Source organism: Trachinotus anak, unplaced genomic scaffold, assembly GCF_046630095.1.
Source record: "Trachinotus anak isolate AG129_WGS33_773 ecotype Australia unplaced genomic scaffold, CSIRO_AGI_Tana_v1 ptg000023l, whole genome shotgun sequence".
In the NCBI taxonomy this organism is placed as follows: Eukaryota; Metazoa; Chordata; class Actinopteri; order Carangiformes; family Carangidae; genus Trachinotus; species Trachinotus anak.
Genome location: NW_027273874.1, coordinates 9,770,001 through 9,786,495, shown reverse-complemented (window position 1 = coordinate 9,786,495; position 16,495 = coordinate 9,770,001). Strand labels below are relative to the sequence as shown.

General features: G+C 45.9%; 1 protein-coding gene and 1 long non-coding RNA gene across 2 annotated transcripts in view; both read right to left on the bottom strand.

Moving 5' to 3' along the window:
- Positions 1-16,495, bottom strand: part of LOC139606596 (muscle M-line assembly protein unc-89-like) — an 89,548-nt gene that overhangs the window by 54,326 nt on the left and 18,727 nt on the right. The window lies entirely within an intron of this gene.
- On the bottom strand, positions 4,872-5,318 carry LOC139606837 (uncharacterized). The gene is made up of 2 exons (XR_011684699.1): positions 5,223-5,318; positions 4,872-5,121 (listed from the first exon to the last, which is right to left on the bottom strand). It is a non-coding gene; the product is annotated as an uncharacterized lncRNA (long non-coding RNA).

The window sequence follows — 16,495 nt, the reverse complement described above, 5'->3', positions numbered from 1 at the left end:
GACGTCTCTGTGAAAATGTCTCCACTTCTCTCTGATTTATTCCCTCAGGAAACGTTTCCTGATGAGTTTCTGTCTCAGTCTCTAGTTTCAAGTCTTCAACACAACATGAGGTTCATTTTAAATTATGATCCATTTAGAGGAAAATAGACCATAAAGCAGGGGACGCATGAGGGCGGGGCTACCGTGTGATTGACAGACTGAACCTGACAATCAGGATAGAGGACAGAGCAGGTCAGCTCCGCCCCTCACTCCTCCTCAGCTCCACCTTCTCCTCCAAATATGGTTTCTTCTGGTTCAAAAACCAAGATGGCGACGGACAAACTACAAACTAATCACAAACTAATGAAAGTTTCTGAAAACTTCTGTTTCTAACTTCAGGAAACTTCACTTTGTTTAAAAACCAAATCCAGGAGTTCAGAGAAGGAGAGCGGGTCCGTGTGTGTGTGTGTCTCCGTGTGTGTGTGTGTGTGTGTGTGTGTGTGTGTGTGTGTGTGTGTCCGTGTGTGTGTGTGTGTCCGTGTGTGTCTCCGTGTGTGTGTGTCCGTGTGTCAGTGTGTGTGTGTGTCCGTGTGTGAGTGTGTGTGTGTGTGTGTGTGTGTATGTGTCCGTGTGTGTGTGTGTGTCCGTGTGTTAGTGTGTGTCTCTGTGTGTGTGTGTGTGTGTGTGTGTGTGTGTGTATCTTACCGTATAGGAGGATCACAGTCATCATCATCTTCATCTTCATCTTCATCAGTCTCGTTAAATCCGCTTCTTCCTGAACAGACTGACGGAGACACCTGGACAGGTGGACTCACCTGACTGGCGGGAACTTCCTCTGACGCAGCAGCTGCAGTTTACTTTCGATTTCAACCGGAAGTCTGTGAACACACCGAGCAACACGTCGGTTGATCCATTAGAATAATGAGCAGATGAAACAATGAAGAGATCAGAATAAATGATCTTCAGACATTTACAGTTTCCTGATGTGGAGGTTTTTCCTGTTTATTCTCGGGTTCAGTGGAGAAAATTCATCTTCAGTGCTTTAATCAACAGGAGAGGATTTATGAAGTGACATCATGCAGACAGTGTTTAGTTGTGATGAAACTGTTGCTATAAATCTGCACAGATTAAAGAAGAAATGTGTATTTCTGGATGTGGAGCTCAGACCAGGATTCCATCAGTTCTGGATCGAGCCTCAAACTTCAGCCGCTCATTTGAAATAAAGACCAACAGGAAGTTAGAGTTGTGTTACAGACCAACACTTCTCATGTTCACAGGGATACAACATTCTCACAGAACACACACTTTGTGTGTATTTACTCCTGATTGTCCTCAGTGTGGTGACTCTGGGTCAGAGCTGTAAAACTGGAGCCGATCACATCATCATCAATCGTTCATTCATCAATAACCCTCTGGATCACTTTTCAGAAGATTACACGTTAAACACTGACGATCATCCTCCAAACATCTGACCTGCTTCATGCTGCTTTCACACACATCAGGAAATATCAGTTGTTCAGATGTAGGTTTTTGTCCACTCTTTTAAAAACCTGTCAATCATCTGGACAGCAGCGTCCAATCCTGTGTTCAGAAACGTGCTGGTGGGCGGGGCTTCACTTCCCACTCAGACCCTGATGAACAGAGGTCTGTGTGTGTCGTCAGATTGTGTCCGACGTCCTGACGTGTGTGCATCATGTGTCTGTCGCTGTGTGAGTGGGACCTGTGCAGCTCAGGAACAGGAACAAACTGTGAAACTGATCAGGCGATCGGATCTGATCAATGTGATCGACAGGAGAAAGGATCAGAGGGGCAGAGTTCAAACGGCTCGACCGGGTTAAAGAGCCTCTCAGTGAAGTGGCAGTCGCTGCAGGGGACGAGCAGATCTGCAGCATCCGCATCATAAAGGAGCCCAGACCCTCCTCATCGTCCACAGACCCCGACTCTGTGAGGCCACGTCAGACTGAGAGGAACATCACGGCTGCCACGAGCTCTGGACTCCTTTCCCTTCCTCAGACTCAGGATCCAGTGGCCGCTCCCCAGCTCTTGGTGACTTTCTCCTTCCTGTTGACGGACTCTTTGACCACCCCCACGTCCCCCTTCATCGCCCCCCTCACCTAAAACCTCCCTGAGGAGGAACCCTGCTTCCCGAAGACTCCACCGCCAGGATAAACCTCTCTGCTTGGTCTGGGAGCGTCTTCTTCACATCAGCCACGCTGAGGCGTTTGCCATCGTCAGACAGGATGAGCCAGGGTCCTGCTGCTGTTTGAGGGTCCACAGTCACGTCCACTTCGTCCTGCTGGACCCTCTTCAGCTCGGCCTCCAGAAGCTTCTTCTTCTCCTTCCTGAATGTCTCCTGCAGCTCCTCCACAGCTCCCACCACAGCTCTCCTCACCAGCTCCTCATACGCCGGCTGACGGACGCCCACCCCGGTCCAGTCCTTCATGGATGGAGGAACGTTCAGGGACCAGAAGTTGTGGAGGACGTTAAAGTGGTCTTCAGAGCACCAGAGCTGCTCCACCTCAGTGCTTCTCCTCATCAGCTCAGAGACCTCCTGCTCCAGCTCTGTGATGAATCCTCCAGCCTGTTTCTCTTGACCTCTTTCAAGAAACTGCATCAGATCAGTGAGGACCTGAAGGCCTGCTGCCATCCCTCTGTCTCCAGCTTCTCTATTGAGTTTAGCTGAGAGTGTCTTTTCCTGGATCCTCAGTCGCCTCTCCTGGATCATCAGATAAATCTTACCCTCTGTTCTCCCCAGCAGGGCCTTGCTTCTTCCACACTCTTCTTTCAGGGGAACAAAGACATGAGCCCTGTGGTCTAACAGAGAGCAGAGCATGCAGATGCAGAACAGCTCCAGAGGTTTGTCGTGCTTCGGACACATCCTGCGCTCCAGGTTCTCCACGGGGTCGATCAGCTGATGCCTCCTCAGGCCTGACGTGGTCAGGTGAGGCTTCAGGTGAGTCTCACAGTAGGAGAGACCAGGCAGGACTTCACAGCTTTCAGTTTAGTGCCACTGCATTCATGACAGGAAACGTCTCCTGGTTTGGCAGCTGGTTGCTCTGAGCTGCTGCTGGCTCTCCGTCCTGCTGTGTCTGAACCGAGCCGCCGTCTCAGAGATGAAGGGATTGATCCGCAGATCTGGTCTCCTGTCAAAACGCTCTTTAAACAGGGGACACTGGCACAAGACGCTAACGTCCCAGTGGTGTGTGATGCAGCCTTTACAGAAGTTGTGTCCACACGGAGACGTGACTGGAAGAGTGAAGACTTCCAGACAGATGAAGCACAGGAGCTGATCCTCAGTCAGCAGACAGCCGGCAGCCGACATGGAGACACACTGAGAACAAAGGGAGAGAGTCCATCAACAACACCTCCACCAACACGCTGCTGAATGACCTGAGGTCAAACTTCATCATGGACCATCAGGTAAAACGCAGGTAGTCTGTGAGACAGGACGGACATCGTGACTGTGACCAGGTTTAACTGGACGCTTCTTTCTTCAGATCAAAAAGCTGTTGTTCCTCAGTTTGAATGAAACAATCTTCACTCAGAAATAAAACGGAGTCCTGGTGAAACATGGTCTGGATTTTGCCTCATGCAGGAAAATAGTTTGTTCTTGTTCACAGACGTTTCCCTCAGGTTCACCTGTCTGACCATCGACTGCACCCACCTGTCGTTCACCTTCTGACAGTCGCACTTTATCAACACCACACAACAAGAACACATTAACTGTGTGCAGCCAAAACCAGAGCTGTCAGAAACCTGACAGGTTCGTGTCATTTCAGCTCAACAGTCGAAACTTTGATTGAGCTCAGTGATGATGATGATGAAGGTGATGATCAGAGATCTGTCTGCAGAGCTGCTCTGTGACAGATTCCCTGGATCTGAGACCAGAACCAGGCTGAACTCATCAGTCTGCTCCAGGAAAACACTTCAGACAAGCTGACAAACCTTCAGTTTAACTTTGAAACAGACGGTGACTTCCTGTTTCTGTGGCGGCTGCAGCGCACGAATGACCACGACTCAGATCAGCATCAGTCACTTTAACTTTTAAAACTCTTTTCAGAGCGAACACGATGTTCCCTCATCAGGCTGAGCGTCATGTTGCTGCTTCCTGCATCAGGTGTGTTTGACTCACCTGAAGACTCTGCTGAAGAAAAGACCTGAGACAAACAGGTTGAGTGTTTCTCTAATATTTAATCAACGTTTGACGTCTTCCTGCAGCTGAAAGGACAAACTCCATCAGTCGCTTTCACAGCTGCTCATAAAAACTTTAAGGTGCTCAGTTTACACTCAGGTGATTTCACTTGAAGAGAACCTGGAGCTCAGAATCACTTAGCTCGAGCTGGTCGGGAACTTTGGAGAAGAAGTTACAGATGACTTGATCCTGTAGAGGGCGCTGAGGATTACAGTTACAGTGGTGACCAGGAAGAGAGGGCCCCCTGCAGGATCTGACTAACACAACAACACACACACGTGCAGTGTGTTCTGCATAGATTCAGGTAGTGTTATAAAGTTAGGCAGCACGGTGACCACTTACGAGAGACTCTTATTTGGAAATTGGTGTAAACGATGCCTCCAGTCTCTCATGTTTTTACGTCTTTGCTCGTTTGCTTCTCTGGAGTTATGAATGGAAATAAAGGCTGAATAAAGGGACTCTTATTGTGAAATGTCAACAAGGATGCGTTCAGGATCCTCTATCAGAGTCACACCTGTTCCACCTGGTACATGATCACAGCTCGTTATAATGAGTGGCAGGTAAAGGTGCGTCAGGGGAGGTGGATCATCCAATCAGAAACCAAACAAGGAAAAACTATAACTGAGACGATGCTTTCAAGGACATCATGTCTATTCCTCCGTCTGGTCTGTCTTATCTGTGATGATGAGGTGGAGTGATGTTCTCACACACACACACACACACACACACACACACACACACACACACACACACACACACACACACACACACACACACACACACACACACAGCGTTCAGGGGTCAACGAAGGACACCATGATGTATCTGGTCCCTGTGGTGGTGGGCAGACCCTCGTGGTAGTGGGTCAGCCGGCCAGGGTGCATGAAGGACCAGCCCTTCCTGGGAGACTCCACCTTACAGTCGTAGCGCAGGAACCTGCAGCCTCCACCCTGACACAGGTACACACACAGACAGGTAAACACTGTGTTTCTGGCTGTTCAGCTCAGCAGGTGTGTGTGTGTGTGTGTGTGTGTGTGTGTGTGTGTCGTACTGTACAGCAGCCTGTCAGTTTTCTGTTTCTCATGCATCAGGTCTTGAGTCCGCTCAGCCACCAACACCTCCAGATGTTTACTGTACTTCTCCATCTGAAACAGAGAGTTGGACCTGACTATTACAATGAGTTCATATGATACAGTGGAGCATAAAGAATGTGTGTAATACTTTTATATTGTGCCATTCAGTCTAATACAGTACCCATCCATAATACAGTATGATACAATGTGCATTATGTAAGACAGGATATAACATAATGATATATTATGATATAAAGCAAGGTTTAATCACCTGAAAGTAAATGATATAAAGTTAAGATATATTACATTATAGATTATTATTATATATATATATATATATATATATATATATATATATATATATATATATATATAAATAAAATATATTATTAATATATGTATTATTAAAGAAATAACAAGAGAGTAACTTTACTGCTGCCATGAAAATAAAGGTTTTCTAACAGCATTATATAATCATTTGGAATAACCACATCCAAGTTGCAAATGTCAATAAGAAAACAAAAACTTTTGGCCTCCAGAGCAACCTGCATGCGTCCAACTCGTATGTGAGCGATGAGTGAGGTTAAACCAGCATGGACCAAAACCACCTGTAGGACAGAAACATGGGTTTAACAGGTACTCAATTACCAAGTCCTGAATTTAACATCAACCAAAGCCAGCTGGTTAGAGTTGAAGTTGGGAGTGTGTCTCTACAAAATCTTAAATTGGGTAATTTGTCAGCAGTTTGATGAGGGCCGTCTTATTAATTGGCATAAAGATTGATGATTGATTAGTCCGTTATTCTCTACCTTGAAAATCAAAGATTAGTATTTTGTAGCAGTGCCTTTGCAAAGTTTGTAAAAAATAACTACAGCGCAAAAACCCCAGTCGTATCACAACTCTCCATATACACTATGACCAATCCCAGCTGTCAGATTGAGCGAGAAAGTCATCCATACAAAGATACATCCATCCATCCATTTTCTTCCACTTATCCAGGGTTGGGTCATGGTGGCAACGTCCCTCTTTCCAGCTCCTCTTGGGGGACCTGAAGTGTTCCCAGGCCAGATGGGATATGTCCAGCAAGTTCTAGGTCTACCCTGGGGTATTCTCCCAGTTGGACATGCCCAGAGAACCTCCAAAGGAAGCTGCCCAGGAGGCATCCTAATCTTTCAGTCACCGCCCAGAGCTCATGACTATAGGTGAGGGTTGGAACAAGGATCAGCTGAGCTCAGCTCCCTCTTCACCACTATTTACAAAGAGACAGATAAAATGAATTCACCTTGGCAGTCCAGTTGGTCTGGGTCATCTTGCCGGACGTAGAGATGGTGTGTGTGAAGATTTTTCCATCGTCAGGAATCCAGGGGCCACAAATGCTCTCTGATGTCTGAAAGTTAGTTTATTTAATGTTAATTGGTTTAATGTCTTTTTTAAAATGACGTTTACTTAAATTGTGGCACTTTGAAATAAATACCTGCTGATAAAAAATAAAGTGCATTTACTCCACTAGTGTTCTTCAGTACAGGCTAGAGGATCTGGTCCTTGAGAGACTTCAATCAATATTATCTGGATTTTCTGATTAACATTTTGTTTCAAGATGTAGTATCACTAATATTTTATAATACCTGCTCATTATCTTTAGCTCAACTGGGTGCTAAATGTTTTTGAAAAGGCTCAGTCTTTCACACTTGACAGATGTAGCTTGGAGGAGGCCTGTGGCTTTTCCAGAAAAAAAAAACGGATTCAGCTCCATAAATCTTCACATGTATTAATTAATACTTACAATAGTTTTTATTCAAATTTCAATGCTCCCTGAGGGAAAGTGATAACTAATAATTTAAATTGTTAAAATTGTGATTTAGTTGGTCTCATCAAAGTGTGTACCATGTATCCCAGCGGACAGGAGTGGATGTTAGCATGATGAATGCAGCAGTTTTCTCCATCAGCATCTTTCCAGTTGGACGGACAGTCGTGATGTTCACAGAACCTTCGAGCTGCTTCAGCGTTTACTATGGAACTGAACACAGAAACACGCCAGACCAGTTCAGACCAGGATAACAACCAGTTGTGCCCAGTAGAACATCTAAAGCTAGTATAAAGTGACACGTAAGGCTGGTTTAATTCCAGTATAACCCATTGTTGACCAGTATAAATGTGTATTAACCTGTGGGTGAAAATGTGGTTCTCGACAGCCCATTGGTAGAAAAAATCCTGGGCCGTTACCGAGTACGTGACGCTGAACACCTCGCTGCTCTTCACCGTCTCAGGAGGCCGGACCACCCAGGCCATCTCCAGACCTGGACCAGAGCAACAGACAGAACAAACCAGCCTCTCCCAGTTAATTTGAATATTGAGATCTGATCACAATGTGGACAGAATGGAGACCAGAGAAAATGTAAGTTCCTGTGATGAGAGGTCATTATCCAGACGCCAGATCATCAGCGTAATATTAACTTCTTTCAGATCAGTTTCAACCAACAACAGAAAACAGAAAATTAAACAAAACACTGTAACTGTCGTCTATTTTTAATCTGTTTTTAAATATGTTTTTAGCATATTTGACAGCTGTTCTGGTTTTTCTGTATTTGGAGTCATACATCAATTTCTCTCTTGTTTATTGGCTGAATTTCTACAGATTATATGACTAAACTCCTCTTTTAATCTCAAAGGCCCTGGAAATGTATTTCCTATTTTTAATCAGCTTCTTCCTGTAAGTGTTGGGATTCTACATGAAGGAACTACTTTCTGCTAAAGTTCTCATAGTTTTGGTTATTTTTAAAGACAAATTTCAGTTAATGTGTTTTTGCTCCTCTCGCTGGTTTGAAGTGGGCAGGATCTAAATTATCAGAGAGGAAAAAGCTGAGAAAGAAGAACAGCTCAGCTCCAGCTGCTCAGAGACATCCTGTGTCACTGAAGAGTGTCTGTACATTTTCAAGTGAAACTGTTTGATTCAGTGTTTTTACTGGTTCTAATCAGCTGCTCTGTTTGTTGTGGAGGGGAGGAGAACTCTGTGGACCACTGAGGAAATCTAAACCGGGAGAAGACAACAACTCCCATGATCCCACACTATATCACAATGTCACCATCTTTTGTTGATGGTTTTATTAAGAGACAATTACAGGCAGAAGTCACAAACTGTGTGTTTAAACTAAAGATAACCTCAGCTCTGAAAGTCTTCACTTTATACTGAGAATGAAACATCCCAGTGACACATTCAATTCAATTCAATTCAATTTTATTTGTATAGCGCCAAATCATAATATACATTATCTCAAGGCACTTTACAGGGTAAGGTCAAGACCTTACTTTGTTACAGAGAAAAAACCCAACAGTTCCCACAACGAGCAAGCGCTTGGCGACGGGGGGGGGGGGAAACTCTCTTTTAACAGGAAGAAACCTCCAACAGAACCGGGCTCAGGGTGGGGGGGGGTCTGCCTCGACCGGTTGGGTTTAGGAGGAGATAGAAAGAGGGGGAGGGGGAGGAGAGGGGAGAGAAGAGAGAGAGAAAGAGACCAGGAACAGCTGTGTCGGTAATGGTGTTATCAATAATAGTGACAGGTAACAGTGGTTAATAGTAAAGATGAGTAGTGGTGGATCTGGATCCTGCTGCTCCAGAGGCAGAGAGACCTGCAGAATGAGGACAGAGAGAGGGAGAGAGAGGAGAAGCACAAACTACGGGAGAGAAAAAGAAACAAAGTTAATGGCATGAAGTCATCGAGAGAGAGAGGGGGAGAGAGACAGAAATAGAGAGAGAGCGCCCAGTGCATCATGGGACTCCCCCAGCAGTCTAGTTCTATAGCAGCATAACTAAGGGATGGGTCAGGACATACCCGAGCCAGCCCTAACTATAAGCTTTACTAAACAGGACAGTTTTAAGCCTGATCTTAAAGGTAGAGAGGGGGTCTGCCTCCCGAACCCACACTGGGAGCTGGTTCCACAGGAGAGGAGCCTGATAGCTGAAGGCTCTGCCCCCATTCTACTCTTGCAAACTCTGGGAACCACAAGTAGACCTGCATTTAGAGAGCGAAGTGTCCTATTGGGAGAATAGGGAACTATAAGCTCTCCAAGGTACGATGCTGCCTGACCATTAATGGCTTTGTAGGTGAGGAGGAGGATTTTAAATTCTATCCTGGATTTTACAGGGAGCCAATGCAGAGAAGCTAACACAGGAGAGACGTGATCTCGTTTCCTAGTTCCTGTCAGTACTCGTGCTGCCGCATTCTGGATCAATTGGAGGCTTTTTACTGAATTTCTGGGACATCCTGACAATAAAGAGTTACAGTAGTCCAGTCTTGAGGTAACAAATGCATGAACTAGTTTTTCAGCTTCCTTTAGACACAGAATGGGTCTGATTTTAGCAATATTGCGCAGGTGGAAGAAGGCTGTCCTAGAGACTTGCTTTATATGTGAAGTAAAGGACAAGTCCTGGTCAAAAATGACACCGAGGTTTCTGACTGTAGCACTGGAGGCCAAGGTGATGTCATCCAGAGTCAGTATATTATCACATAGTGTATCTCTGAGGTGTTTTGGGCCAATTACAATAACTTCAGTTTTGTCTGAATTTAAGAGTAAGAAATTACTGGTCATCCAGATTTTTATGTCCTTAAGACACACCTGAAGCTTGGCTACCTGGTTAATCTCACCTGGCTTCATGGATAAGTACAGCTGGGTGTCATCTGCGTAACAATGGAAATTCATCTGGTGCCTCCTAATTATGTTTCCCAGAGGAAGCATATATAGACTGAAGAGCATTGGTCCTAGCACAGAACCTTGTGGAACTCCATGACTGACTTTAGTTATGATAGAGGAGTCATTATTAACATGAACAAACTGGAGTCGATCTGACAGATATGACTTAAACCAGCTTAGTGCGGTTCCTTTGATGCCGACCATATGTTCGCGTCTCTGTAATAAAATCTTATGATCGATGGTGTCAAATGCAGCACTAAGATCTAGCAGGACAAGTATAGAGACAAGTCCATTGTCTGAGGCTATGAGGAGATCATTGGTAACCTTAACCAGAGCTGTTTCTGTGCTATGATGGACTCTAAAACCTGACTGAAAATCTTCAAACAAACCATTTCTGTGCAGATAATCACATAACTGGTTTGCAACAACCTTCTCAAGGATTTTGGAAATAAAGGGGAGGTTGGATATAGGTCTATAATTGGCTAAAACATCAGGATCAAGAGTAGGTTTTTTAAGTAGAGGTTTAATTACTGCAACTTTAAAAGCCTGCGGTACATAACCAGTTGATAAAGATAAGTTAATCAGACTTGATATAGAGTTGTCGATTAAAGGAAAAACTTCTTTGAACAACCTTGTTGGAACGGGGTCTAGAAGACAAGTCGATGGTTTAGATGAATAAACTGTTGAAGTGAGCTCAGGGAGATGTACAGGAGAGAAACAGTCAAAATATAAGCCAGTTACAGTGGACTCTGAGGCTGCTGAACTGGACAGTACATCTGAACCAGCTGTGGGGAGGAGATGGTGAATTTTTTCTCTAACAGAGACAATTTTATCTGTAAAGAAGCTCATGAAGTCATTACAACTGAGGGCTAAAGATATAGATGGGTCAACAGAGCTGTGGCTGTCTGTCAGCCTGGCTACAGTGCTGAACAGAAACCTGGGATTGTTCTTGTTTTCTTCTATCAATGATGAATAATAGGATGTTCTGGCTTTACGGAGGCTTTTTTTTATACGCCAATAGGCTGTCTTTCCAAGCCTTTACAGATTCTTCCAGGTTAGTAGAACGCCACCTTCTTTCTAGCTTCCTCGAATTTTGCTTTAAAGCTCGTGTTTCTGAGTTGTACCATGGAGCTAGCCTTCTCTGACTCACTACCTTCTTCCTCAGAGGGGCCACAGTATCTAGAGTTGCACGCAGTGAGGCTACAGTACTATCAACAAAATCATCAACCTGTGTGGATGTGAAGTTAAGAGAGCTGTTCCCTACTGCATTGATACATGGCAGTGGGCTAAGTACTGATGGGATCCTTTCTTTAAATTTGCTAATGGTATTGTCAGAGAGACACCTGCTGTAATAGATTTTTTCCCCAGATGCTGTGTAGTCCATGACTGAAAACTCAAATGATAACAGAGAATGGTCAGATAAAAGAGGGTTTCTGGGAGAAACTGTTAGATATTCAATGTCAATCCCATAAGTCAGAACCAGATCAAGGGTCTGGTTAAAAGAGTGAGTGGGTTCATTAACATGCTGAGAGAAGCCAATTGAGTCTAAAAATGAATTAAATGCATGACTCGGGCTGTCACTGTCAACATCTACATGAATGTTAAACTCACCCACCATGATGACTTTATCTGTGCTGAGAACTGACTCAGATAAAAACTCTGAGAACTCAGATAAGAACTCAGAGTCAGGGGCAGGAGGACGATATACAGTAACTAGTAGGACTGTTTTTTGTGTCTTCCAGTTTGGGTGAGACAGACTAAGAATAAGGCTCAAATGAATTATGATTAACCTTAGGCTTAGGATTTATTAATAAAGTGGAGAGATAAATGGCTGCCACCCCTCCTCCTCGGCCTGTGCTTCGAGGGATATGAACGTTAACATGAGTGGGGGGTGTTGATTCATTCAGACTAACATATTCATCCTGCTGCAGCCAGGTTTCAGTCAGACAGAGCAGATCAATGTGATGATCGGTTATCAGATCATTGACTAGTAGAGATTTAGATGAGAGTGATCTGATATTCAATAGGCCACATTTAATTTTCCTGTTATTTGGTTCTGGAATAACAGTTGTGCTAATTTTTATTAGGTTTTCATGTCTAACTCCTCCTCTGTTCACTTTTGATTTATTATATTTAAATGTAGGTGTTGGGGACAGACAGTTTTTAGGGGGTGAATGGCAGCGACTGCTCTAAGAGGCACAGAGCAGAGAGTCAGACTGCGGCTCTGCCTCCTGCTCTCAGCTCTGGATGGTTCTGGCTTTGGTTTCTGATAAACTCTGAGGTTTCTAGATAAGAGCGCAGCTCCATCCAGCGTGGGATGTTTGTTTCTGATCAGACCAGGTCTTCCTCAGAAAGTCTGCCGGTTATCATCAAACCCCCCAGCTGATGACAGCGGCCTCATGTCCCCGCTGGTCAGGTTGGGGCCCAGAGGAAACTACAGAGTCCGACACTGTTTCAGCTCAAGTTCACACCGACTCCACATGAATCTGAGTGATCTCTGATCGGTGTGATCAGGTGTCATTAGTGCTGATGTGCATTACACTCGTCTGTGTTTACATTTATCCTTCGCCAGCAGCTTCAGGTCGGACTCAGTGTCTGGCTCCAGGAAACATGTGACTGTGGCCGCTGCTGTCTCTGACTTCACCAGTGACCAGAGGTTGTTTCCCAGCGGGGGGAGAACCTGTCAGCAACGTGAACAGGTTGGTGGTGAGCCGTGAGCTGTTGTTTAGGACGAAGCCTCTTGTCACAGGCACCAGCCGCCCTGACCTCCCGCTGCTCGGAGCTGCTGGGGGGAGAGAAGGAGCCGCACCGGGTCGGTCCGCTCCAGCTGCCGGGGGCTGGATATCTGGAGAGGCTAAAGATGTGGTTTCATGGTGCGGAGCCGGGATCCAGATCTCTGAGCCTCGGCTCCATAACTGAGAACAAACTACATTTATTACATGAAGCATCATCGCTGAAGGAGGCAGAGGAGGAGAGAGAGAGAGAGAGAGAGAGAGAGAGAGAGGGAGAGAGACTTTTTTTGACTTTTAGAAAACACTTTATTACTAACACATCATCAATTCCATCAAAAACCAGTCAGACATAAAACTCTAATTAAGATGGCTGCTGAATGTGAGCTCTCCCCGACCAGAAACTCTGCACAGAGCCTGGTCACATCCCCACTGCTCCTTGAAGACGTCCATGTTCTCTGTGGCCTTGTGGAAGCAGAACTCCAGCCTCAGTCTGGCTTTAACGCTCTGCCTCCACAAGGCCACAACATCACACGTGGGTCCATCCTGCAGTTTGTCCCTGCGTGTCAGGTAGACCGCCAGTTTGGCTTCTCCTAATAAAAAATTAAGAAGTTGGCACTTTGCTTTTTTTTCTTTAGTGTATGTGACTCCACCAATAAAAACAGAGGCAGAGAACACAACATTAAAAAGGTTAAAAACCCCAGTTAAAACACTGAACAGCTCAGTGAGTCTCCTGCACTCGGTAAAAACATGAAAGATGGTTTCGGACAGACTGCAGAATGGACACTCATTCACAACACTACTGTTAAAAACAGATAAAAAAGCGTTAGTGGCAATAGCACCATGTAAAATCCTCCACTGAAGGTCTCCAGTCCGTTTCTTTAGTGGAGGCTTGTAGAGAGTCCTCCACTGTGGACTCTGTCCCCCCAGTCTGTCCGTCCACACGGTGGCTGCCCTGTTGAACAGGCCCTTTGTGTTGGTTGCCTTCACAGTGTTCCTGTATATTGTCTGTTTGTCTGCACTGTGAAGGCTCAGTTTCTTCTGGTTGTAGATTTTTAAGAGAGGGTCACCGGGCTCCTCGGACCCAAGGCTCAGATGGAGATCAGGGAAGGTGTCCGTGGGGTCGGGCTCAGCTCCTCCTCTGCTGTGGCGTAGGAGGAGGCTCCTCTCCTTCACTGAGAGCTTCTGTCTCCAGAGCTCCAGGCCTCTCCTCACCAGCCGGACAGAGTGCACCCCCAGCACAGAGCTCACAGCCTGGGCATCAGTGAGCGCCGGCCCCGCCGCATCCACCAGCTGTTTTAGGATGACGGTCTTAGTCCGGCACAGCACCCCCATCAGCCCAGGCATGGTGTTGCTGCAGACGTCTAGTCTGCCACCGCAGATCAGAGGTTCCTTCAACAACCAGTGCAGAGAGTCAGACCCTTTGAAGTTTTTCCAATTAAAAAGAGCACAGGATTTAAAAACACCCTGATAAAACGGAGGCAACCCACTTAACTTAAAACATTTAAAATCAGTTAGAAACAGAGCAGCATCCAGCCCCAGACTGTTCACACGCCTGAATATACAGCTGGCCACATCCCTCCACACTAAGTCAGACGGCCCTGTCAGATACCTCTGAACAAACTGTATCCTAAAGGTGGCCGTTCTACTGGCCAGGTGGACCAGGCCCTGCCCCCCCTCCTCTCTGGATAAAAACAGAACTGACTGTGGCACCCAATGAAAACGGTCCCAGAAAAAATTAACCATTTTAGCCTGGATCTGGGCCAACAGACCTGACGGCGGATCTAGACAGGCCAGTCGGTGCCACAGCAGAGAAGCTACAAGATTGTTTAAAACCAGAACTCTTCCTCTGTAAGACATCTGTGGGTGAAGCCATCTCCATCTTGACAGCTTACCTTCTACTTTTTCAGCTATGCCGTCCCAATTTTTCTTCACCATTTTTTCATTTCCCACGTAGATACCGAGGTACTTAAGGCCATCTCTCTTCCAGGTCAGGCTTTGAGGGAGAACCGGGAGGCCCTCACGCCACTCACTGACAGCAAGGGCCTCACTCTTCCCCCAGTTCACCCTCGCAGCCGACACAACAGAGAACCTGTTAGTAATGTGGGCTACTGTGTCGACATCACACTGATCTTTTATAAAAACAACGACGTCATCTGCATAAGCAGATAAAACCACATTACTATTAAAACCAGGGAAAAACAGGCCTTGAACACTCGAGCGTATTTTGTTGAGGAGGGGTTCCAGGGAGAGCGCATAGAGCATCCCAGACAGAGCGCAGCCCTGCCGGACGCCTCTATGCGCTCTAAAAGGAGCACACAAGCTGCCATTGATCTTAAGCACACTCTCAATGTCACTGTACAGCACCTGGATCTTGGCTATGAGACCAGCGCTGAAACCAAACCTCTCCATGGTCTTCCAGAGGAATTGGTGTTCAACGCGGTCAAAAGCCTTTTCTTGATCTAATGAGATCAGTCCAATATTTATCCCCAATGAACTGGAGACCTCCAAAACATCCCGAATAAGGTAGACATTGTCTACCATGGACCTGCTGGGTACACAGTACGTCTGGTCCCGATGGATGACCTCCTCCATGGCTCCTCTCAGTCGGATGGCCAAGGCCTTGGAGAGGATCTTATAGTCCGTACATAGGAGAGACACAGGGCGCCAGTTTTTTATGTCCTGCAGGTTGCCTTTTTTTGGCAGGAGGGTGATGACGGCTCTGCGGCAGGACAGAGGCAGTGACCCGGTGGCGAGGCTCTCGTTGAAAACTTCCAGGATGTCCTGTGACAGAATTTCCCAGAAGGTCTTATAAAACTCCACACTGAGTCCGTCGATGCCCGGGGCCTTCCGGCCCTGCATGGTTTGGAGGGCAGCGTGTAGCTCCTGTACCGTCAGGGGGCGCTCCAGCTGGTCGTTGGTCCTTTTAGAGACCTGTGGCAGCTCAGCACAGAAGTCATTAAACAGTTCTTCGTTATCCTTGTAGTCACTTTCATATAATGAGGTGAAGAACTCCACGGCTCTCCCCCTGATCTGGCCTGGTTCAGACAGCTCTTGTCCTGTGTCTGACAGCAGAGAGTGGATCAGCTTCCTCTGGCCCTGCTTCTTCTCCAAGCCAAAGAAGAAGCCAGAAGGAGCATCCATCTCAGTGATGTCCTGGATTCGGGACCGGACCAGCGCACCCTGTACTTTAGTGTCCAGCAGGTCGGCTAAAGCCATCTTTTTGGTCTTGAGGATTTCAATACATCCTCGATTTCTCGATGTGTGCTGCTGACATAACATTTTGATCTGAGTCTTACCAAAGTCCCACCACTGCCTTAAGCAGGTAAACTCACCCTTCCTCTGTCTAAAACCAGTCCATAAATAACTAAGAGCTTCTCTAAAACTTTGGTCAACTGCTAAAACTGAATTAAAATGCCAGTAGGCACTTTTAGGTAAAATATTTCTAATAAAAACACGACATAAAACCAAAGCGTGATCTGTAAAACCCACCGGCAGAATCTTACATGTTTTAAAAACATTAAGATGGTGTTTAAAACAATAAAAACGGTCAAGACGAGCTAAAGACATCCTGTCCTCTCTAACGTGGGACCATGTGTACTGCCTGCAGCTTGTGTGCAACCTTCTCCATACGTCCACCAGGCCATGGGAGGAGACCAGCTGCCTCAGAGCCTGCTGAGAGGCCGGATGAGGCTCAGCATGGTTTCGATCTAAAATCTCATCTTCAGTACAGTTAAAATCCCCACCTAAAAACAAATAATCTGTTGAGCTACAATCTTTTAATTTGTCGTTAATATCTCTAAAAAAGAGCTTCCTCTCTGCGCCGTTATTGG